We start from the raw sequence: 23843 nt of genomic DNA, 5'->3' as shown, positions 1-23843 counted from the left end.
CTATAACCATCCCTTCCACGACGGCTCAGATGCCATGCTGACGGTCAATTCGGATGTCAGTACGTGACTTCCCGTCTCTTGTCTCTTCCATCTCTCTGCGCACCATTCTTTGCACTGGAAATACCGTTAACTCTACTGATGAACTCGTCCAACAGTGTCGGCCCTACCCGGTTTCCCTCTAGTATACTTTAGTTTTACTTAGTATTTATAATGCACTCACTACGCCTAATACTTAGTACGCGTATTTCTTCACAGTATAGAGAAAACAGTTAGCGACCTTGTTCGTCCGCGATGAGCAAAACAACAAAAGCGCCCTGCTACGTTCTTTAAGATGCCACTCTCCATAAATGACCACATTATTTTCATCTCTTTGCTCCCTATCTGCCTTTCCACAGTGCAGACACAACTGTCCGCCGTCTGCCTGTCTCGAAGTCCTATTCTACGAACCCCACGCAGAAGGGAGACCCTCGATCTTCGGCATTGCTTGGCCATTTTGAGTATCATTAGCGCGAAGCACGGCGGCATGCATTAGGCCGGTGTTTGCAGTCGGAGCCGGTTCATCAATATTTCTCGCATCAACAGGCGTCTATATATACGAGAAGTCCCGCCCGCGTCACATCTCGGCTCATCGAGGACAGCGACACGCACAAACGCCGAGAGTCGTTACGGCGCCGGACAAAGTGCCTAACGATAACATCTGCGATGTCAATTCCGGGCCGCCACGCGTCGATCTCGCAAACTTAACGAGCCAAAAGAGGCAACGCCGGCTGAGCTCAGAAGGCCCTGCCCATTCTCCTCGTCATCGGAGACCGTCAATCGAATGACCGTTTCGGCGAGCAGTCACCCGCAGTAATAATAATAATAGTGGTAGTAATAGCTTCGCCGCTGTATAAACATGGGGCGCAGGCGTACGTGAGAAACGGCCCGCAAAGTGAAGCGGCCGTTTCCGCCACGCGACGACCTGCGGAAATTGGGTCAGTCCGAAAGACGAAACGTCGTTCACTCGGTGATCGAGGAACACCCAGAAAGAAAGAGGGGGAGCGAAAGGAAAGTGGGGGGGAAGGGAATAGCGAGGGATACGGTGTCGCGTGTATGACTAATGTGGAGGGCAGATCCCGCTACGCTACCCCAGTGGTGGAAGCCGGGCTTTCAGCACAACGAAGATGGTGCATAAGAGGCAGCGCTGAACCCCCGCTTACATGGGGGTTGAGGGAAATGGGAAATATAGAACGCGCACTGCATAACTGCGATAGAGTTAAAATGATTGCCCGTACAAATGGTGGCAGCGGCGAGATCGTCCGACAACTCTAATAACAGACAGCACTAGAGCACAGTCAACACCGATCACCGGGTCAGATGGCAGTGAAGGCACTTTTGAGCTTTCTCGGAACGTCTGCTCTGCGCAGGCGGCTTAAACTCAAGTACTGTCCGCAAACGTCTCTACACCTTCTCTCTCCCTTCTCGATCCGTTTTCCCCTTCTCCATTCCCCCAGCGTAGGGTAGCCAACCAGACCTTTCACTGGTTAACATCCCTGCCGTCCTATATTCCTCCCTCTCTATCTCTTGTTATTCTATTCACAGCTTCCACTGTGCTGTAAGAGATAGGCGGACAGAGATATAAAGTGCAGCCTTTCAGCGTGCTGGCTATACAACAATATGGCGGCTCCAATGACGTGAGTGCACAACACCTATACAATAGCCAGGGCCGGTATAACGTAGCGAATCTTTTCGCTCGTCTCTATGAATTCCTCATCATCCACAGCTCACGAGAGCCCCGTCGTGATAACAACGCAGGTGGCGCGCTTCTCGGACAACCAACATGAAAAAACATAACTGAAATAGAATCGTAGTATTATCCCAGTCCTGATCCCAGTCCAACGACCACCATCAATACGCAGCTATATACAGATACTTGTTAAGTAGCGTGCACGAGGACATCGCGCGACGCTCTGTCGAGCGATAATTTCGTGGTCTTCGGAGTGACGACAGTGCTATCGCAGTGCAAAGTCGTTGCACGAGCGCCGCAGCGACACGTCACGGCCAAAATACGCCACGAAAATTCTTTCATGTGGTAGTCCTCTAAGACACTGCAGGGACAATCTTCCGCCAGCTGGCTTGGCCCGCTCTCAGACGCGTACGCGACGTGTGTAGACCTGGCCCTATGCAGCCATATGACGTCTACGTTGTGGGGTTCTCACCCGTGCTCTTGGCACAAAGGAACGACAACACAGTAGTGCAAACAGTCACAAGGGCATTTATTGCACCTTTTGTACACTAATGTTTGCTAGCCGAGTTGCTATCCACAAAAGGTGCCGACGAGCGCGCGACAAATCGCGGAAGTCGGAACTCACCGCGACCGGATAGCGGGCGAGTATGTTCGCCCCGTGCTGGACAATAACGCCTGGTCGTTCGGTGACGCGTTCGAACGATCGTGTTCGTCCATTCCGGTGTAGGCATCGCGAGACGGCCTCGCAGACGCATGGATCGGCGCACGCGCGGAACGTCCGCGCCGCTTGCCGAATTGGAGCCGAAGAGGAAGAGCCTACTCCCATTCGCGCACGACTAACCCTACCGTAAGGTGGCGCTAGCAGCGCAACACTCGCGCCATCTCTCGTAACGCGCTGTAAATACACTGCGCCGGCACTAAGCTAGGTGGAGAAGCCGGATCACAGGAGACGCGAGATATGCGGGGAAAACAGCCTATAAGGGGACGCGTGACAGTCGCGCATACCCACAACATTCAGTGCATAGACAGGCTCTCTCTCTCTCTCTCTATGTTGTCTGAACGTACGTGGGCGTGCGTGCATGTTTCTGCATGTATGTCGGGGGGGTTGGGGGGGGGGAGGGGCATGTGCGCCCGTGCGTGTGTGTTTGCGAACGTCAGCTTGCCCTTCGTCATCAAACATTTGCGCTGCACCTGATTGTGAAGCGAGTCTAGTGGCCGGTTGAGATTATAAAACCCACACGGTTAAAGATGACGTCGATAATCCATAGACACGCTGCAGACTTTTAAATCATTCACCGTCTTTCTCGAGACCGTCACGACAAAATTTTCGTTAGCGGCCGTGGCTTCCGCATATGGCGTATAAACATGGAAAAGGAAGTAAAAAGCACTCTTCTCGCTGCAAAACGGAAATGCCGGCGAGGCCCGGAGGGCTCGCCCATAACGCACTACGTATACGCTTCGATCTCGTTCAAGCGCGTACGCTTTGTGCAGTAGTATACGCGGCGGCTTGCATCAGCGGTCCCGGGCCGGCGCGATTCAGGTCGTAGTCGGGGCAACGCGCAGCTTGGCCCAGCGCTTGAAAAAAAAAATAATAAAACGGGTGGAGAAGAGGGGACACTGCTTCGAACAACCGCAACGGTGAGTTCAACGCTGGACGTCTACACCGTGGCACCGCGGCGGCTTCGTATCGGCGTCATTTGCCGCGACTGCGTTTTTCGTGGTTTCGCTTTCTTTCCTTTTCTTTCTGTTTCTCTGTCCCGTGTACTCGCTGCTATAGCTCACGTATACATAACGCGCGCTCTCACATGCGCGGCCGAGTTTCCGGACGACAAATGGCACAAAATTGCCGCTCGCCCCTGTACTCTGTCTGGCTGGCCCCGCCAAGACACAAGCGAAAGATAAACGAAGAAACGATAAAACTGACAGAGAAGCGTACATACTGAATGGCTTCGACCGTTTTAGGAGACGATAACGTTTTGTCGACTGGAACAAGGAACCGAGCAAAAATCGATGTGCAAAACAGGCAAACCTGGGCAAGAGCTACTGCTGCGGCGCAGAAGAATCGCCACGCTTGAAGTGTCGCAGACAGGTGCAATATGGCCTAAGCGCGTTCCAACCGTTATATCATTATCATTATTATTAGTGTCATATCCTACGCAAAGTGCAGCAGTAGGGCATTATAATAAATGTTTGGATAATTGATTGATTGCTTGATTGATTGATTGATTGCTTGATTGATTGATTGATTGATTGATTGAGCCGGCCTATCATTTTCCGGCTAAGCGAAAAGGAGTAGTCGCATTCCCGACGAAGACAACATTCCCTAAACACACACACACACACACACACACACACACACACACACACACACACACACACACACACACACACACACACACACACCAATTAACGCGCCCGGGAAGCCGAACAGCGCCGCGCTCATTTTCCTATACCGGCGTCTCCGTCGTGAGTGTATGCTACACACGCTTCCAACACAGAGCAGCGCAAACACAGCGAGACCAAAAACACCCACCCTGCGGCGGTAAATACAGCGTCCACATCGTGGTCTCTCTCTGTCTTTCTCTTTTCCCACCACTCTTTCACTGCGCGGCCGAAATAATTGCGCCGAGTTACCGTATTCACCGGCGTATAAGGCCTGCCATCGAGTATTAGGAAAGCCTGCAAGCGTCCTCATGGAGCTCAAGGTGTTGGGCAAGAAAAAAAAAGAAAGAAAGAAAGAAAGAAAGGAAATCTTCTAGAAAATGAACGGCTAGAGAAAATCCGGTTATAAAGGTGGATGTAGGAAAACAGGCTAGGTATAGCGACAGCCGAAAGCGAAGTAGTCAAAAGCAGTCGAGAACTTATTATAATATTGAACGTTACAGGACTGCGGGTGCGATGATCAAGTGTGCGCATTAAAACCCCGTTCATACTGAGCCGGGAACCCATGTGTACGCACGTACTATATAGTGTTTACTACAACTGCTACCATAGTACAACCATACTAACTGCTGCTGCTACTACTACTACTACTACTACTACTACTACTACTACTACTACTACTACTACTACTACTACTACTTAGACTATGCTTCTTATACTGGCGGCGTAAAACTTCTATCTAAAAAAGCAGTAATAGACACCCACCAAGATATCCTGTCAAAAAACGTATTTCATAATTAGACAATGCGATGACGGGTCACACTGCTTACAGCCTCCAGTCCTCGCTCTATAGCACTCGTGGTGGCGTGTTTGCGCGGGTTCACCGAGTAAGCGTGTACGGCAAAAAACGCCCAGACAAGAATCGATAAAGCAAATTCAGAGAAGGGAGGGAGGGAAAGATAATAACAACAAACAAACAAACAAAGGTGAGACTCTTGTACGAGTATGGCCGCAGCATAAGGGCGCCACGCTACGTGATTGCAGGGGAGGGGAGGGGGGGAGAAAGGGACGACCTCTCGGGCGGCGCAGCGAACCCCCGGGCTCACACAGCGTGAACCCCCCCCCCCCCCCCCCCCCCCCCCACTCCGCGCCTCGGCGCCCGTGCCGCTCTCGCACGCGAACGTGGCGGAACGTGACGAACGCTCCGCTTTCCAACGAGGAAGAGCAGCAGCAAGGCGTCCGCGCCTGCGGCCACGCAGTCTTTCGCTCCTGTCTCGGCCACCGCGGCTCCAAAGGCCGCAGGCTCGACGTACGCACGCTTGGCGAAACATTCCCGCCACCCGCTCCGGTCGGCGAAGAACGCCCGCGCGTCAAGCGCGAAGGGTCGCGCGCTCGCGCGCATGTAGTACCAACTAAAACCCCTTAAACTTCGTAAAGTAGTGCCACGCTTTGAAGAATGCCGCCTCCTCCTAGCGCGCTCTGGCCGAGGCCGACGCCACGTCGCTATTGGCCTAATAGCATCACGTGGGCCCTCGCGGCGTGAATCAGCGCCATTTTTGCTCGAGAAGCGCCTACGGAGTGGCGAGGTGCGCATGTTGGCGCCATTGCTACGCTCGAGCAGTATAGGCGGCGCCACGGTCGCGGAGGGAGCGTATAAGAGAGGAGAAACAAGGAGGAGTGAAGGAGAGTGTCACTACTTTACAAAGTTTAAGGGGCTTTAGTACCTACGCGTGTCGCCCGAGCCCACGGAGTGCCCTGAGCCTAAAGGCTGTGCGGTCTCCACCTCGTCTCCGAAAGCGGCGGCGTGCTGCGGCTCGCGAGGAGCGCTGCGTGCATACGTCAGAAAGCAAGGCTAACATCGCGTTAATCGGTACATTACCACTTAGGTCGTTCCTATAATAGCATCCTGTAATCGTGGAGTGCGAGGCTTACGCAAATGTCTTGGAAAATATCTACAAGGATTTCACAGCTACCTTGATTCTCCACAAAAGTAGAAAGATACCTCATAAAAAAAAGGGGTCAGACGAGGAGACACAATCTCCCCAATGCCATTCACTGCATGCTTGGAAGAAGTAGTCAAGCTATTAAACAGGGAAGGCTTAGGAGTGAGGATCAACGGCGAATGCCTCAGCAACCTTCGGTTTGCAGATGACATTGTTCTATTCAGCAACACTGGAGACGAGTTACAACAAATGGTTGAGGACCTTAGCAGTGAGAGAGTGTAAGAGTGGGATTGAAGATTATTATGCAGAAGACAAAGATAATAATAAATGGCCGGGCAAAGGAACAAGAGTTCAGGATCGCTAGTCAGTCTCTACAGTCTGTGAAGGAGTACGTTTACCTTGGTAAACTACTCACAGGGGACCCTGATCAGGAGAAGGAAATGCAGAAAAATAAAAATGTGTTGGAGTGCCTACGGCAGACATTGTCAGATCTTGACTGGAAGCTGACCAATATCATTGAAAAGAAACGTATACAACAGATTCATTCTACCGGTGCTAACATATGGGACAGAAACTTGGAGCTCAAGAACAAGTTAAGGACTGCACAAAGAGCGCTGGAACGAAGAATGCTAGGCGTGGCGTAAGAGACGCGAACAGAGCGGTGTGGATCAGAGAGCAAACGGGGATAGCCGATATTCTAATTGACATTAAGAGAAAAAAATGGAGCTCGGCAGGACATGTAATGCGTAGGTTAGATAACCGGTGGACATTTAAGGTTACAGAATGGGCACCAAAGAAAGGAAGCGCAGTCGACGACGACAGAAGACTAGGTTGGGTGACGAAATTAGGAAATTCGCAAGCGTAATTTGGAATCGGTTGGTGCAGGGCAGGTCTGCCGCTTTTCCTGCTGTCAACCACAGCCTTGCCTCCTGGTGAAACCGAATGCCCTTCCAGCCCGATACCATTGACGCCGCTCTGCTATCAACCGCACTACCCCTACTGTAATCCTCCGCTCGTCATCTCCGCCTTCTGCGCATCATCCAAGTCTTCGATGACGTCACCAACCACAGTCGATATAAGAAGGCGCCAGTGCGACAGTTTCTTCAGTGGGCGCGGGACCATCAGTGTCAACATGTCTCACACTCCGCGCTTTTGCGCGGAGTGTGAATGGGCACCAAAGAATGGGCACCAAAGAAAGGAAGCGCAGTCGAGGACGACAGAAGACTAGGTTGGGTGACGAAATTAGGAAATTCGCAAGCGTAATTTGGAATCGGTTGGTGCAGGGCAGGGCTAATTGGAGATCGCAGGGTGAGGCCTTCGTCCTGCAGCGGATATAAATAGGCTAATTTTAGTGGCCGCCATCTCGGCTATGACGTCACACCAATAGCCGCCATCTTGAATTTGGGAAACCGAAAGTATGGCACCATTTCGCCCGATGACGTCATAATCACGCGGCTCCACCTCCATCTGCCATATTGGACCGTTACGTGATCATTGGCACCTAAATTTGGCTGCCATCTTCGATTTCAAATTCCGAAACTATGACGTCATTTTTTATTATGACGTTATATTCTCGTGGGTTCACTTCTATCCGCCATATTGAATTACGACGTTATCATTGACCCCAGAATTTTGGAGTCATCTTGGATTATGACGTCACAGTCCCGTGACTGACAATCACCAATTGAGTTGCTACTGATTTACTATGGGCGCCGCCATCTTGGGCTTCTCGTAGACGTCATCAATTGGCAGTCATCTTGGATATATCAGTGACGTCACCAATCAATCAACAATTTCATATACTAATGGCGTCACCAATCACAGATTGGGTTGCTATAACGATTTATTATGGGGGCCGCCATCTTGAATTCCTTGGACTGAAAATTGCACGCCGAAGGGAGGTGGTAGCAGACCCCCCCCCCAAAAAAAAATCGAGAAATGTGATGAGTAAGAGCTAACGCACTTAAAAAGCTACAGTGTGGTAAAAATGAAAGATGGGTGCCGACGCCCCCCTTCTGAGTTCCTGCACTGTCGGTCTCCAGTGGGCGGACTCTAACAGAGCCTTCTCCTGCCTAGCTCATCGAGAATCGGCGAGGAAGGAAGTATATGCTCCCGCGCAACCGCACCGGCATTGGCTCCGGCAGAACCCGCCAGTGCACAACCTGATACCCGCGCGCCTCCGCGCGTTCTCCGTATCTAACATAAAGCCAAGAAATAAGAGATTTTCGGCGAGGAAAGGAGAAACTATATACTCCGCCTCCCAGGTGGGAGCACGGCACAGCACCCATGCGGGAACAGAGGGAGTGTGAGTGAGAGGTGGCAGTGGTGGTACTATGATCCGATGCGCGAGGCGAGAAACCCAGGCTTACTCCCCACCCCGCACCCCCTCCCCCCACACACACACGCACACACCATAACGTGTCAAGTTCGCGCACACCAGGAAGCACCTCAAAACCATGTCCCAGTCGTTCACTCTGAATACGGTAGAATATAACACGGACTACACAAAGTCGGCAGCGCGAAGCCTTCCGATATACACAGTATATATAGGCGGTTGTCGATATCAGAGACGCGTACCTCGAAGACGTGGCTGAGCGAGTCGGTATACACAGGCACGCGCTGCATAAAAACACCGTCGCGCGCGAAAGTTGTGCGCGTGTACTACACGTGTACTTTGGGCATCCCTGAAGCGTGTATACGCGCTCCGAGACCGTGCACTGCTTATAGGCATCGCGGGATATCGTCGCACACGGGAAATCGTTGCAGGCTTCCTCGTATGTGTACAACACACACGCGCCGGCGAGCCGAAGAAGCGCTGCCGAAACGAGCTGCAACAGAATGCTCGTCGCTGAATGCGGGTCGATCGCTCTCCAGACAGATAGCGCAGATACGGATCGGCCGTCTTCGTCTGATGACCTGCACCACGCCGGCCCGTCTCTTCCCCGTTTCATCGGCCGATCACACGATCACACGTTGAGACCAACAGCCTCGATATCTTCAAGCATACCAGATGCACTGATGTCTGCCAGCTCGCATGAAGAAAAGGTGAAATTACCCCAACAAATAAATGCAACGAGCGAGAACGAAAGTAGGCGACATTATGGGCAAAAGTAACTGGTGTTTCTATCTGGCTGAACCACTTTCACTCACCGAGATATGCAAGGCTGGAGAGATTGAATACCCGCTTTAAAAAAATATAGAAAAAAAAAGCCACCAGTCCCAGCACGCACGCACGCCAACTCTTTATCTATCTACTGTCCCTCTCTTTCAAAACCAACCTTTGTTTTCTTATCGCAACCTCAAACAGAAAAGTGACGAACACTCAAGGTCTGAAGATTAAAGTGAATGAGGCATGCATGTAGTTCGGCTGCGCGTGAGTGTGGCTCAAATTCAAGCTCACATGAGAACGGCCCAGGTGTCACAGCACGTGTGCCATTCCAGGCAAGCTGGTAACTGGCAGATTGGGCACGTCGGCAGCCCACGTGTCGAACAGGAACGCGCACCTTTCCGTACAATACGTGTCTATACGGCTACACGCGACGTTCGAGTCGCCGGCGAAAACCCGATACAGGGACGCCTCGTAGCCGGACTGTTGCACATGAAGACAGCTCCATGAGAGGGTTTATTTTAATGTGCACTTGCGTGTCAGTAGACTAGCGTCTTTTTCTCCCCCTTTTCCTTTCTGCTTTGTTTTTTTTTTTTTTTAGCTTTATGCCCGTAGAGATGCAGCCACGGTCGCCCGGTGACTCGAATCCGCGAACTCGTGTTCCGCAGCTCAACGTCATAGCCACTGAGCCACCACTTCACCGCGCAGAAGTCCACAGTCAACCAGCGGATAGTATACCCTTAACACCGGAAGCGGCCACCGGCCTTTTTTTTTCGGGCTCACAAACGCACACACAAAAGAAAGGCACAAAGCGTAGACTACGTTTTCGGACCCATCCGTCTAGTCACGGAGAACTAGGTTAACGGCGGGCCTTTCACAAAGTGTCGCCGACGCGGCATTCAAACGCCGACCCGAACGCTAGGTCAGCTTCCCGACCCGGCGCCGACTGCGAGCGACTCTTCGTCGGCCCAGAAAAAGGAAACCCGCCCGGGACAGTCACGAAAATTCCAAGACGAGCGGAGAACGTGTATGCAGTATGTGTGCGCGTACCCTTTCACTCACCTCGTCTGCACGCGGTTCCTCGGCGCACCACAGCGGACGCGAGGGGGTGGCCCCTCCTATCCCCCCTGGCTGCAAGCGCCTCTCGACGACCACTTCTGCAAACAGTGTCAAGCAGCCTAATCTCTGCGTGCGCTCAACTCTTTCCCATCACGCCCACAAACACACGAATAGAAAGGAAGATGCCAGCTGTCTGCATCATCAGAGTACACACGCGAAGAAAAGGAAAGAAAAAGAAAGTACGGCAGTCCCCTCATCTTCGGCCAGCGGCAACGAACGTCACTGCGAAGCGCGCGCGGAAGGAATGAAGACGGACAGGTCCAGGGCCCCGTCCATCCCGAGAGGCGAAACCGCGCAGCAAGCAAGCAGGCAGGCACGGGGGGGCCTTTTGCCAGCACCGGTCGTTTGGAAACGGGGTCAACTCATGCACTGCACGAGGCGGCGGCGGCGGCAGAATACACGACGGCCGAGGAGGGGAACGGGGGGGTGAGGGAGGATGCGAGAGATTGGAGGAGAAACAGCCACCCCTCCTCTACGCTCGCACAACCATCCAAGATGGCCGCGCGCGGAAGATACACGAGCGAAGCGGGGACACACGCGATCGCCGATCAAAATAACGGGTCGCTTGCGGACGGGGTAGTTAGCGTAACGACGCGCTGTCGTCGACAGCGTGGTTGGAGTGCATACCAACGGGGCCGTGGAGAGGAGAAAAAGAGGAGGGTCCCGGCCCACACCCGTGCAGTGCGGCGAAACCTATACGTCCAACCGTTTATGTAGAAGAACGAGAAACGCAGATAGGTTCTCTAGTCCAGTGTCCACCGCTAATCCTCTTGGTGCACCGCCCCGGATGAACGGAAGGATCATGAAAGGATTAGCGAAGCCCCAGTTGGCGAGACCTCCTCCGTACTCCTCCGTACTCAGACACGCAACAGATTCTCGATCCCGGGTGGCATTCAGACACCGCAGCCTTGGCTGCGCTGCACGAAGAAGGGACGAAAACGTGAAAGAGTTACGAGCAGCGGAGAAACTGAGGGAAGCGCCGGAGCAATTTTCAGGAAACGGGCGTCTCGCCGACGTTTCCAAGCGCAGCTCCACTTAAAACAGCATTGCGACGCGCGGTGGTAAGATTTATTCCGAAGACGCTAAGCCATGCGTGACTCTACGTTAGCTGCCTGTAGTGCGCGGCGCCACATCGTCCTCCTGTGCATTCATTTGCACGGTTGCACAAGCGATGTTGCCGCAGTCTTCCGCAATGTCTGTGTGTTATTTTTTCTAACCCCGTGCGCAGCACAAAACGTACATCAAAGAATTGCCAAGCAGCCATTTTCGCCGCGCTACGACGGCTACTATAGCGAACACTGTACGACGCCGCCCCCCCCCCCCCTTCCTTCCTGGTAGCTTTTTTTTTTCTTTTTCCAACAAATACATTAGGAAACGTGCCCAACAGACCATCACAGGACAGGCGGTTTCTGGACAGGTTTCTGTCAGAAACCAAAAAATGCGTACAGCAAGAAGGGAAGTGCAATAAATGGAGGTAGAGCAGTGACATCAGGAAATTTGCAGACGTGGGGAGAAGGGGGGGGGGGGGGATGCCATGCCCTACATGGCACCGTCAAATTGCGCGATAAGGTGAGCCATTCGGACAGACATAATTTTTAGGTAGCCAAAACACTTGGTCTATGCATGGTCGCCTTCTCTGACAACCCTACGTGATTTCCTTGTGGGTAGAAATCTAATTAATTAGGTCTGTAGCTTCTTGAGCTTTCTACTTACGTTAAGCGTTTGCTTTTGGGACTATACTATAACACTACGACATTCGAGTGTTCACTACAATAACGTCTTTATTGAACGGTGGGCCTCAACTTCTATTAATTAAAGCGGCTGTATATCGAACGATCCTTCTAGACAGCTTTATGTTTTACCATTATCACAGATTTATTTTTCTGTAAGCTTAATATATATGTTTCGGTGTCCGTGGGACGTCCGCGTGTGTTATATGTGGAAAGCGTTAACCTAAATTTCATAACCGCGTTTTGGGCTCTGACGTAGCTAACCTTCCCGTTCACGAGCACGTATTAAGCAACAGCAAACAGTATCGCATCAATAACGAGCCACACGACGCTTAGCGTCAGAGTGCAGGCAGGGTTTTCGTAACCGCGCCGGACTTACCTTTTACACGACAGCGTTGCTGCGAAGTTCTTGGGATGAAGCCTAAGAAGCGACTGCTCACCCACCTCATCAAAACCTAGCGCTATACAAAAAAAAAGAAGAAGAAAGGAAGAAGAAGAAGAAGAAGGAGAGAGAGAGAGAGAGATGATCGTGCTGTTGTAGCTCGAAGTCGATTTGGGAGAGAGCGAACGCTTCGGTTCGGGAGCTCACGGCTCTAATTACGAGCTCGCCACACGTATAATAAGAGCGACAACTCGGACACGCGACCACATCGATCGTAGGTTCGTCCGCGAACGCGACAGGTCTGCTGGAAGACTGCTGACCTCGAGGACGGGAGAGACGACCGAGTCACGCATGAGCAAGCGTCCTCTTCGCTTCCGCGTTCAGATCAACGTGCGACTCGGACAACATAACCAATGCGAGAAAAACATCCCATGTGGACGCATGCGTGGCGTTGAGGTAAGTTATACGCACTCGTTGCATGGCCTCGTGAAATTGAATTTCAGGTGTGTGTGTGTGTGTGTGTGTGTGTGTGTGTGTGTGTGTGTGTGTGTGTGTGTGTGTGTGTGTGTGTGTGTGTGTGTGTGTGTGTGTGTGTGTGTGTGTGTGTGCGTGTGTGTGTGTGTGCGTGTGTGCGTGCGTGCGTGCGCGCGCGAAGGTTTATCGAATTATAAATTCCTGAAGAAATCCACAATCCTGCAATAACATGCGCAAAAAAAGTTGTAATCAGAGAAACATGTTTTAATAAGGAAAAAATGACTGCGGCAGGAAAGCAAGTTTACCATTAAGCAAAGCGCAGCAATAGCATTTTCCAAGGTCCTTGGATATTTGCGAGGCCTTCAGTATACTTCAACAACAACAAAAAAAAGTGCCCGATAACCTCGGAGGTCTACCATCAGAAGTCCCCACGAACATCGCGCGCTTTTGATCCCGTATGCACATGCGAGCAGCTGTTTCGATTAGTAACAAACAACCGCATCGACGACCCCGAGTTGACAAGGCCGATCCTGCGGGGGGGGGGGGGGGGGGGGGGCGCAGTTGTTTCGAAAGTTGTGTCCGTTGATAAATCGCGCTCAGGTTCGGCAAAGGTTGTTGTTGAAGGTTTCAGGATGAGACACGCAAGCCATTAAACGTCTGCCAGCCTTCAACCATCGGTGGCCATCGGCCTTGCGAAGGACAAGTATAGGAACTGTCACAGCGTCACCAATGATGAACCGAGTTGAGGTTTCGGAAGACACGGGCTTAAAATGTTGAGAATGTAATTACGACAATGTATAACTGACTGTACGCCGTACAGAACCGCGCACTGAGACACGGCGAAAGTGAGGGCTGGATTCGTTATTTGCTATAGCTTATAAATTCAGCAAAGTGACTATTAAAAAAAATAGTTATTACCGGTTTATCAGTAGCATGTGAAACAGATGAATACCGGGATCAATAAACGGAGGGAGAAGAGCAGGGTCTCTCGTTACACCAAAACGCGTAATCACACATTTTATGTCATGCAAAACAACACAACAACGGAGTGGAGGGGGGGGGGGGGGCGGAGGAGGATAGGAACTAAAAAATAAAAGGAGAAAATTGATATACTTCAATCCCATAAAGCCAAATGTATAGTTATCTCGATGCCCCGAATTTGATATCGCAAAATTCTGATTTTAGTGGGCGAAACATAATGCAAATGTCATAGTCAAGCCTTCTTCGTGTGCTAGAGCAAAGTTTCAGTTTCCCCTATTAATTGATAAATTACTTCAAGAAAAAGTTTAATTCGAGTAACACTCTACTGCTTTATTAACGGACGTACTCTCCGTAGCCAGAAGAAAAATGTCAACTAGTTTTCTCATTTTCCTTTACGTGAAAAACCGTTTGGGCTTTGTGTGGTTAAGAAGACTGCGCGAAAAACTGGCATACCACCTTGACCTTGAAATATTTGCACTTCAGTTCGGCCCACCACCGCTGATCTGCTGTTTTAACCGCTCCAGTCACGTGCCATATTTACACATGCGAGCTAACCGGAAAGCCAACCAGTAGGCCGAAGCGATAGTACAGAGCGGTATGCTAAAGCACTTTAATGCTAGGTCCAAGCTTTGTTTTCTTTTATTGTTATTATGGGGTTCTACGTGCCAAAACCACTTGCTGATTATGAGGCACGCCGTAGTGGCGGACTCCGGAAATTTCGACCACCCGGAGTTCTTTAAGGTGCACCTAAATCTAAGTACACGGGTATTTTCGCATTTCGCCCCCATCGAAATGCGGCCGCCGTGGCCGGGATTCGATCCCGCGACGTCGTGCTTAGCAGCCGAACACCATAGCCACTAAGCTTGGTCGCGTAGTCCAAGCTTTAAGTATACTGTGGCTCACGGCCGGCGGACGGCCAAAGAGCGCCGAACACCCCAAAATAAATATTGACATCGTATAAAAACATGACCAAAAAATGTTCAGACCTCAAGAGTCGATTTCGTTCACCACCGAAATCCGCAGTTCGAGCAGTACACCCATAACTCGCGCTTTTATTCCTCTTTCTTTCTTTTTATTTCCGCAACGGTGTTTGATTGGTTTCACCGGCAAGTCAAACGTCGAAATGCGGAAAACTGGATGTAAAGGATACGGCCCTCGAGTCGTTCTTGAAGTATCGCGTGGTTGATGTTGCATCTTGGTACAGCGCGCATAACCGCGCGCGCACGCACACGCACGCACGCACACACACACACGCACGCACACACACACACACACACACACACACACACACACACACACACACACACACACACACACACACACACACACACACACACACACACGAGTGAATAAACGCCACCGTCGTAACGCGAGGCACTTTCCCATTGGGATTCGGATTACTCGCATCGTATATAACCCGGAGCATCGGCTCGCCATGCAAGCAAGCCACTCCACAAAGGTAAAAGAAGAAAAAAATCGCATTTTCCAAACGCGCGCACAGAACCACAAACGGGCGCACGGCCAAGCGCTGTATACTTTTCCACGAGGAAAAGAAAAGTACGAAAGAAAACAAAAAACAGAGAGGAAGCCCGAAGAAATGTATCTCAATTATTCATGACCTACTTACAGAAGCGTCCGCCAGCGAAGCTCTGTACATACGTGGGCTATCCGGGAGAGTTCAGGCAGTATACGTGAGCGTAGTATGCGACATTGGCAGCCGAGTAATGTGAAGGAAACAGAAAAAAACAAACAAAAAAAGAAACAGGAGATACAGTGGCTGACCTACCACGTGGGCTACTTTATAATTGTAATCCTTTCGGTGAAGCCTTGAGCCAATGCTGGTTGCACTGGCACGGTGACACTGGCTGCTAATCCCCGGGGACCGCAATATAGAGCGACAATGCGACCCTTGTTGGACGCTTTCCATGCGGACGATGGTCAATGTACAAACAGAGAGAGAGAGAGAGAGAGAGAGAGAGAGAGAGTAGAATAAGCATGCAGGAAGCACACGATAACAGCAGTTTCAATGTCACTCGGTGGGGTCGCACAGCCAATAGCGACAAGACGCTGGAGGGCTCCAATTACAAATCGGCAGCGAGATCGTAACACGCCAAGCGTATTTACATTAGCTTGCTAGCGAGCGAAGCGAGCGGCAAACAAAATACACCACGAGGGATTTTGCTAAAACCTAACGTATTGGCGCCACGACAGGATTAATAAAAAAATTAGAAGAAATGTCCGCAAGTCACCGCTAGGTCCCAGTCAACACGACTCGCTACTTGTAGTGAGCGATCGTCGAGGGTCGGTCAAGCGTTGAGTCGATTGCACTTGTCAACGGAATACAATGTACGCACTTACTACGGTTAGGTATGGGTTAGGTTCAAGACCTTAGTGGCGGTCGTCGTAACGCACGATAATAATAACGAAGTAAGATCGGTAAAGCAAGCACTTCTTTTCTTATATAAAAAACATTGCTCCGGCGGTTGATGCACCGGCTTCTTTCAGAAGAGATGCAATCAATCAATAAGCTAGCATATACCGATTAAGCGGTCGCCTCGACGTCACAGGAGCCCTGCTCTTAACACAAAACGATACGAAGAAATAACAACAAAGGTTATCCGGTTAAAAGAGAGAGAGAGACATGACGCTCCATTAACTACGCTGATAGACGCAGGATAATTTGTCATTCTGCCTCGAGTTCGTCGCTGCTACAACCTCTCTGGTAACTGCACAACCAGGCCACCACCAGCACCACCGCGGCAGCAACCGAGACAAACGCTTCAGCCCGGGCGCGAAAGAAGTCGACGTCGCAAAGAAAAACAGCCGAAGCCAACCAGATCCGCCGGTCTAGCCGTATACGAAGCACATACACACACACACACGCGCTGTTGCCACGGCCGGACCCCGGAAGCCAAGGCCATGCGGCACTGCAGACCACCCGCTGGCGCCTTCACAAAAGGCACACGCCGCCACCATGAACGGCACAGCCTCTCTCTCTCTCTCTCTCTCTCTCTCTCTCTCTCAACGAAGTGCAGTCTATGAGAACAGCGCACGCGCCTTTATAGCGCGCCGTCAACTAAGCGTGGCCTCGTTTTTCTTTTCTTGCTTGACGAGCCAAGCTGTGCTGCCTTTATAACGCAACCTCTCCGCCCCCCTCCCTCCTCCTCAGTGCCCCCCGCCCGCACTGGCCACTTGCAGCAGACAATAGCGCGCACCATGCGCCACTGAGGCAAATCGAAGAGGAAGGAAGGAAGTGGGGAAGGAGGCGCGAAAACCGGAACAACGGCGACGGCGGTGGATCAACAAAGGAGCACTCGTTTATACGCTCTTATGCGTGATCCCTCCTTCCTAACGTCTCCGTAGACCCTCGCGTTCATTATATAGACCCGTATCTCATAAGTCAGGCGCGCGGCCTTCTGAAAGCCCACTTTCTGAACCGGGCCAGAAGACCCGTGTCGTTTCTCGAGCCAGCCAGGCGCAGGTATGGTATATGCCGTATGTACGACGGCGAATCAGAATTTCTTTGCCCCCTGTTTGTGTGTGCGCGTTTGTGTGTGTGTTTTTAACCAAATTACGGCTGTAAATATGAAGTCGACATATCCATTCCCAGCGGTAGAGCTCTCTTGGACAGGCGCGGCCTTATCCGCCGATAGCTCCACGGCGCGGCGCTGCTGTCAGTTGTTGGAAGATGGCGCTTGTGCTTCACACGTCCACGGCGTACGAGCACCGAAGTGCGATTCGTTTTCCATGGAACAAGGGATGAACGCCCATCGAAATCCACAGGGAAATGCAGCCCACGCATGGGGAAAGGTGTCTCGCTTTGAGAAGTGTCAAGTGGTGGTGTCGAGAGTTCGCAAAAGGCCGTGAAGACATGCATGACGACAATGAGCGTTCGAGGAGGCCGAGTGCGTCGCTGACTGACGACTGCGATGGGACAAATGCCCAAACCGATGTGGGGTTACGTAGAAGAATAGTGTAAGGTACGTAGAATAGTACGTGTATTTGTAATTACCCGTATATGTACCTTATTTTGGCTAATAAAGGACAGGGACAAAGACTTTATGATTCGCCCTCGTAGTTACACGATACACAGTAGAGGGATAGCCACAGACTGAGCGAAAAATTCCCACGCAGAAAATGTACTTAGATGTCGCTTGCTTATGGGGCGCGCACCTCGAAGCTTGTGAAGTGAAAACCGCCATTCAGGCTATAGCTTTCCGAGTGCAGCTGTAGAGACGTCCGCGCGGGCTTCCCTATGAGGCGGTATACGGTGCACCTGTGCTAGGGTGGCCCTACCTGTGTGTCGTGCAACACGGCGTGCGAATTGAACGAGTTTGGGCCCTCACATACGATGAAATTGAGAAGCTCACCGGGGCTATAGAGCAAGACGCGCACATAGTACGAGTTGGCGTGCAATCTGCGTATGTGACCATATTATATTGTCTATATAGTGCCAACAACCGCATACGACAAGGTTCCGCAACAGGTTGGAACTATTTGCGAACAAGGTTACAACAAGTTGCGAAAAGGCTTGACCACTCGCTGCAGACATCTTCCTATAGCGCACAGAACAACGTATTGGGACGTCGAATCTACCCCGCATACGCCTCCAGCTTTAAAGGCGTCGAGCTGACGGTATATACAGTCCTACGTACTGCGGTGCGCGTTCTACTTGTTCATGTCCACTTTATCCGGTAGGAACATATACAGACTACTCTTAAAACATAGATTATACGGTACAGATGCGTTGGTACACTATACCCACACAGATTCTGTGAGGTCAAGCAGATTGACATTCATCGCGCACGCACCTTTAAAATCACGTCGAAATATTGAACACTTAAATCCGCATAACAATTAATAAGCGCTTATACTATGGCTGTGACGGTCCTCGCTTTTAGTTGCGTTTTAATAAGTACACATGGTGAATGTCAATCGACTGAGCTACCTCCCTCGCCATCTCTCGCAAACAGGTTGACTATTTCAATGACATCCGTTGGTTGACTGACACAAAGGCGCACCGTGTTTCCACCCGCAGAGGGAAGCGGAAACCTGGCTTCTTTTTTGAAAACCATGCGAAGGTGCAGACACTGTGCGAGTGAACACGGTATATACCGACCGTACACGCACCTGCGACGCCATTCCGTCGCGACCCGGAACAGGAATTACTGCTTCGGTGGACGGCCTAGTAGGGGAGGATTTCCAAGCGTACCGGCGCGCAGCCTCGAGAAATGCGCGTGCGTTATGCAGAGAAAAGATTCGTGCCGCGCGACGGGTTAAGAGAGCCGCGCGCGGAGACGCAGCGTAGATAACGAAGTCGCCAGCGACGCTAAGGGCCGATTTACGCTCGAGCCGCCCATCGCCGCAAGCCGCACCGCACGCGTGCGGTCGCGCGAAAAATTGCACGTATCCAGCACTTGTGCACAAATTACCATTTACGCTGCGTGCACAGTGTGTACCTTAGACATTGTAAACCGAAATTTGTGCACAAGTGTTTGATACGTGTAATCTTTCGCGCGACCGCACGCGTGCGGTGCGGCTTGCGGCGACGGACGGCTCGAGCGTAAATCGGCCCTAAATCGCTGCTCCGTAACGAGAGGGCGCTGTAAGCGATTACTGGAGTACACCGCAACAGGGACACGAGGAAAGAGCACGAATAATGGGAGGAACCGGTTGAGGAAAAAAAAAAAATTTTACACGCTCGATGAAAGATAACGGGTGCACGTGAATACAATTAGGCCGTGTTAGTGACGTTTGGTTACGGTGGTCGCTTAGTTGGTTACGTCGCTGCTGCGAACAATACCATGCCGATACAGTGGAAATGCATTTCTTAAGGTATATACACACAAAGCGTCCTTGTGTTTACTGATTCGGAGAAGGAAGGAAGGAAGGAAGGAAAAAGTGGAGAAGGAAGGCAGGGAGGTCAACCAGTTTAGCTTAACCGGTTTGCTACATTACACATGGGAGTGGGATGGGGGGGATGAAAGATGGGGAGAAGAGACAGAGAGCACATAACACGGCACACACATCGTTAGTTACAGTGTGTCATGCTTGCGCGGTACGTGACATCACTGTGATGCCACTGTGATGCCAGGCTGCAGTGTATAGAGTCGTGGCATGCGAATTCGCGTACGTCATCGCGCATGGTCTCGTCGATGCACGAAGGCATATCGCTACGTGACACCTGCTCTAACGCTTTACTAATTTAGATAATCCGCACTTTCCAGCAAGTCGCTCGGCTGCTGACAGGTAAAGAAATGTCGAAAGGAAAATCATCGCTGCGATGTAGACTACTGATACAATGCAAACGACACAATGTCAGTGAAATGCAGGTATACGCCGCCAACGCAGACGTGATAACTGTTCAATGTTGTGTGGTTGCCGCTATGTGCAATATGAATGCGCAACGACATTCTCCACTGCCCGCAATGGGCGGATAAGGTACAGTGTGGAGGTGGGAGGACGTGACCTAAGCAACAGTTGTAAGTGGGATCTCTAAATAAGTCGCCCTGCAGAACACAATAAACTCTTCTAAGTTCGTATACCTCTCTCTCGAGGTATACGAACCCCAGATGTCACGATATAATACCTTTAGCGTTTATATTATAGCAGCAACCAGGATATGAATATTGGAAGCTTTGTCTTGAAAGACACAGATGAGCTCGGCGATCCACAAAAATAAGAAGAGAGCGCTCTTTAAGCTAAACAAAGTGCACAGACCAGCACTTAAATTTTAAAGTGCCGAGACGACTGCCTACACAATGTCCAAAAGACAGAGCTACGCAGTTGATTACACAACATTCGCACTACAACATGCTCTCGAAGTGCATCGGCTCGAGATAAAAGAAGGAAAGAAATCGCACAGCGCATGCAAACGCCACTCCGAGTGCCTGCCGGCAAGTCCACAATGTGACGCGCACAACCGATGCTATACCCGACGACGGCGCCCTCACAATCCTACACTAACGAAACCGTAAAAACTGAACATCACCTGCATTTACAGCAGCGGGTGCAGGAATACAAATAGATAGGAAAAGAGGCGTTTTCACGGAGCTGGCAAAGTTGCAGGTCTCTCCAATGTGTACTGGCGCGCAGACTTCGAAGAGTGTCGCAATGTTGGACCTATATGCGCCATTGCTACATCCACGAGACACAAAGAAAGAAAGAAAGAAAGAAAGAAAGAAAGAAAGAAAGAAAGAAAGAAAGAAAGAAAGAAAGAAAGAAAGGTTCCGAGGGAGCGAACACTCACAATACGTCGTGGAATGCGTGTTTGACAGGAACCAGCAGCAGGGAGCCGGTAAAGAGCCCGGCCATATACTCTCTCTTGAGTAGAACGAGCACTGACACACACACCTGCGCGCTAGAAGACGCCGAGCGGTAGTACGACACACGAGCGAAGAAAGTTCGATGCACCAAAGGCGCTCCGCGGAAACGAGACGGCAGCGCGAGCGGGGCAATAATAAACAACCACCACACCACGCACAAAGCGAACGGCACACCAAAGCACCCTCTCCGATGGGCCCTCCAAACATCGCTTCTTGGATTCTCCTCGAAGAGCAACGGCGTTGCGACAAAGCCACTTAGGTTTCCACAAAGCGAAAGCCACGTCGACGGAACCGTAATGGCGGAGCTTGCGACACAGGAAAAAAGGATCTTTGGCCCGTAGAACGGAGCGAAAGCGCGGGGGGAGGCATCGTGTGAGCAGCGCAAGCGAGTGCAAGCGGTTCGAAACACCGGGCCGGCCGCGCTCCGAATGCTCGCCCGAAGAGAAAAAAAAAAACGAAATGACAGCAATAATCGTAATAATAGTACAGTAAACCATTACGGGAGAGTGTATGCAGAGGCTGCACCGTTCGCCCGTACGGCGCGGGCCCTCGGCCAAGTAATCAGCGCGCACCAATAAAAGCCGCCAAAATGGCTCCTCGGGGGTCCAGTTGCATTGTCGGTGCGGCGGCGCGCGCACTTCGCGCCCTCGACAGCTGCGCCGCCACACATCACGTGACATTGCGGGGCGAGAGCGAAGAAACGACGCCGTTAGCGCGGCGGTCTGAACAGCGAAGCGCTAACGAGCAGTTGACGACGAGGACGCGTGGAGCAGCAGCTAGAGAAGCAGCGCGCGTTGGCTTCGCCGAGCGACTTCTGTAGTTATGTGTTGGGGTGGGGGGAGGGAGGGATGCTGAACGAAATACTGCAGTGTATATATGGGGTATATAAGGCGCGCGCGCGCAAGTAATAAGGGCGAAGTCGTTACGGCGTCGCCAGGACAAGCCATTTCCATTCTTAAAGAGGTTCGCGCTGACGTACTGCTGCTATTCGCGAGTGCTTCTTGCTTTTGTTTCGGTTTGTTTTCCTCGTGACCCCGCGGTGCTCGCGCGTTCACAGTATAACGACCACGTGTCGCTTGCACTTGCCCTTCGTGGTCACTGTACGATAAAAGGTTTAATAAAGGAACGAACGACTCATTTTCGCACCACGCTAACGAAAAAGTAAAAACAAAATGGCTGTGGCTTAGCTAAGGTTAAGCCCAGGATGCGAAGCATAGTAGCCTTCATTTTAGTTGTTGAACCACTGTTTAGCCTGGTGAACTGCTGTTGCTTGGCTATATTTGGTTCGGCTAGACGAAGAAACAACTCGTGCAGGCGAGCGCACGAGCTGAGACCCGGCTATGTAGCTACGCGGCCGCAAGTGAGCGCACGAGTTGAGGCTCCGCTTTTGCAGCTGTTATGACGTCATATGGTAGCTACGCGGCCGCGCGCGGCGCAGCAAGGAAGAACGCCATCTTTCGCGTCGTCGTCTCCGATTGGCCCGCAGGGCTACTACGGCATCTCCGATTGGCTCAAAACACGGCCGTTGCGGAATTCGTCGATACGGTGGAATTCGGACAATGTCTCGAATATAGCGACACCCGGGTGTCTGTCAGCGCCACGAACTATAACCATCAATTTCGTCCCATCGTGTGGAGACCGCTGCAGCCAGACCTCAAAGAATGCGAAACAAATATATTGTGGTGGTTTGTACTCGGTTTTGAAGGAGCCTCTAATAAGAATAATTAGAGGTGCCTCAACATTCATTAGCATCACGATTGCTGCTTTATGTAAGTATGTAGGGAGCTTTCGCGTAGCTCTGAAACCACGTCTTCAGTTCGCGGGCCCTTAATCCTGAGATGTTGCTTCGGTTCGCTTATGTCGTGCACCTATACCGAATTCAGACCGACTTGGCGCTCGACTAAAACACACTGCTTTACTCGCTTCGCCTTGCAAAACAAAAGAAGAACTAGTGAACATTCAAAACGTTACAGAACAGTCGTTCACTAATAAAAATGAACGCCGATCAAGAACTAAAGAACAGTATGTTGTGAAAAAAGTAAGAGGACGTTTCGGTTTCCAACGGGAACCTTAATTGTTTACAATCACAAGGAACCCGCGCGGGAGCCGAAACGTCCTTTTAATTTTCTCGCTAAATATTTTTTTTAGTCGTGGTCGGCGATCTTTTTTATACATCATGCTTTTTCCAGACCCGACGGGATTCCGTCAAACCCTACATTTGAAGAACATTTGGTATACGTTAAAGAAAACACACACGCAATCGGTATACATTAAGGTCCTCTTGGCAGAAACTGCTCTTAAGCCATATGGCTAATCAACAACGCTGTTCCAATCTTTTAAAGTTGTACGCCTATAATTTCTGGCAGTCCTTACCCTATACCCTAAGTTCACCGCAAACACTCGCGCTGAACCACCGCTCCCTTACATTCCACCCCTCACCCACCTCACCCCCTTTCCGGCAAAAATTCAATTTATTTTAACCTGCAGCATACACAAGCTCGCGCGAAGCGAGGTGAATGATGCTCAGAAAAACAATCTTGACAGCGTGCAAAAAGCCCTAAACGCAAGACTTGACACTCTCCATCACGCAAGGTATGGAGAGAGCGCGCTGTCAAGTCCTCGTAGAGCAGGCCTCGCACGCACGAACGTCGAGAAAAGCGGACCCAGAGCTCCTT

At 51.1% G+C, this 23843-nt stretch overlaps 1 protein-coding gene across 4 annotated transcripts in view; it reads right to left on the bottom strand.

The window, feature by feature from the left end:
• The window catches only part of Oatp30B (Organic anion transporting polypeptide 30B), a 341602-nt gene that overhangs the window by 168184 nt on the left and 149575 nt on the right, over nucleotides 1-23843 (bottom strand). The window lies entirely within an intron of this gene.

Source organism: Dermacentor albipictus, chromosome 5 (assembly GCF_038994185.2).
Source record: "Dermacentor albipictus isolate Rhodes 1998 colony chromosome 5, USDA_Dalb.pri_finalv2, whole genome shotgun sequence".
In the NCBI taxonomy this organism is placed as follows: Eukaryota; Metazoa; Arthropoda; class Arachnida; order Ixodida; family Ixodidae; genus Dermacentor; species Dermacentor albipictus.
Note: the sequence above shows the minus strand (reverse complement) of the source record. Positions and strands in the feature narration are given on the sequence as shown.